Source organism: Engraulis encrasicolus, chromosome 4 (genome assembly GCF_034702125.1).
Source record: "Engraulis encrasicolus isolate BLACKSEA-1 chromosome 4, IST_EnEncr_1.0, whole genome shotgun sequence".
NCBI classification, from domain to species: Eukaryota; Metazoa; Chordata; class Actinopteri; order Clupeiformes; family Engraulidae; genus Engraulis; species Engraulis encrasicolus.
The window spans coordinates 52969773-52971786 of record NC_085860.1 but is presented as its reverse complement, the minus strand read 5'-3'; positions in this window follow the sequence as shown (position 1 = coordinate 52971786).

Here is a 2014-nt window from a genome sequence, read left to right as displayed (position 1 = left end):
GGCCGTGTGGGCTACAGTTCTGGCTCTGATATGGCTCTATGGCTTCCAGCTGAAGGCCCGCGATGAATGGCAGCTTGTGGCCATGAAAGCAGCATCATGGATTCAGGACCAGAAAGGTAAGTATCGCAAACTTTCTCTCAGTTATTGTTTGTGTAAACAACTTTGTACGTGTCTTGACCTTGACCTTGACCTTGACCCTTACTGTACGAAAATGCCAACTCATAACATTGGGTGGCTACAAATGCCTGTTCAATGTGCTTGTCTTTGGTAGTATAGCCTGCGCATAGGCTGATTCAAGATTCAAGATTCAAGATTTGTTTATTATGTTTTATTATAGGTTTGAAGCCTATGAAGAGTACAAATTATTGTCTCCTCAAAAAGATTTTTTTTTTTAAAAAGATCAGTGGACTTAACAATAGTAGACTTAGTAAAAGAAGTACCAGACAGCTAGCTAAATACTGCACCTTATGTGCATCTGCCATTCCATTGGGAGCATGTTCATCTGGAAGGAAAGATGTCTCCTGTACCCATGAGGCTGCATCTCTATAGGAGGCTGGTTTTGTTGGTCACAATAGTGGCCGTCAGATTATTACGATTTGGTTCCAAATGACATTAACTTGTTATGTAGGATCAAAGTAAGTACATGAAGTGTTTGCGTGCGCGTGTGCGTGTGCGTGCGTGCGTCCATGCGTGCGTATTGTCCTGTCCTGATGGGTGTTTTGCATTTGCAGGGGGCAGTGCAGGTATATCACAGTGTGTGGAGGCTGGAAATGCTCTGCTGGGATGTACGGTGGCTCAAAAGACTCTGGGCCTGTAAGGACCTCTAAGGCCACCCTGTCTGTCTGTCTGCATGGGCCTGTAAGGACCTCTAAGGACCTGCCATCCTGTCTGTCTGTCTGTCTGCCTGTCTGTCTGTCTGGGCCTCTAAGGACCTCTAAGGACCTGCCACCCTGTCTGTCTGTCTGTCTGTCTGCCTGGACCTCTAAGGCCACCCTGTCTGTCTGTCTGGGCCTCTAAGGACCTCTAAGGCCACCCTGTCTGTCTGTCTGGGCCTGTAAGGACCTCTAAGGCCACCCTGTCTGTCTGTCTGTCTGTCTGTCTGTCTGTCTGTCTGTCTGGGCCTCTAAGGACCTCTAAGGCCACCCTGTCTGTCTGTCTGTCTGTCTGTCTGCCTGGGCCTCTAAGGACCTGCCACCCTGTCTGTCTGTCTGCCTGTCTGGTCCTCTAAGGACCTCTAAGGCCACCCTGTCTGCCTGTCTGTCTGTCTGCCTGAACCTCTAAGGACACCCTGTCTGTCGGTGTCTGGGCCTGTAAGGACCTGCCACCCTGTCTGGTCCTCTAAGGGCCTCTAAGGACCTGCCACCCTGTCTGTCTGCATGGGCCTCCAAGGACCTCTAAGGCCACCCTGTCTGTCTGTCTGGGCCTCCAAGGACCTGCCACCCTGTCTGTCTGTCTGCATGGGCCTCTAAGGACCTCTAAGGACACACTGTCTGTCTGTCTGTCTGGGCCTCTAAGGCCACCCTCTCTGTCTGTCTGCATGGGCCTCTAAGGACCTCTAAGGCCACTCTGTCTGTCTGTCTGGGCCTCTAAGGCCACCCTCTCTGTCTGTCTGCATGGGCCTCTAAGGACCTCTAAGGCCACTCTGTCTGTCTGTCTGGGCCTCCAAGGACATGCCACCCTGTCTGTCTGCATGCGTCTGCCTGTGTCTCTGTTCCGATTACAATGAGGCAGCAAGGAGGAACAACTCGCACACCACTGATGCCAATGGCCATCGTCATGACTCATCAGTGGTGTGCGAGTTCCTCCTTGCTGCTTCATTGGATTACTTTGTGGAACCTACGCACCCTGCCGGCTACAACCCTAAAGGCGCGACACCCCTCTGGAGTAAATGCTTCTGTTCTGATTACGGCCATCACTCCGTCATTGACCTGCTTCTGCGAATTGCGTACATCTGCTGCTATACTGTTTCTAAAGGTCACTGGTTAGTAAAACCTGTTTTTACTCATTATAAGCT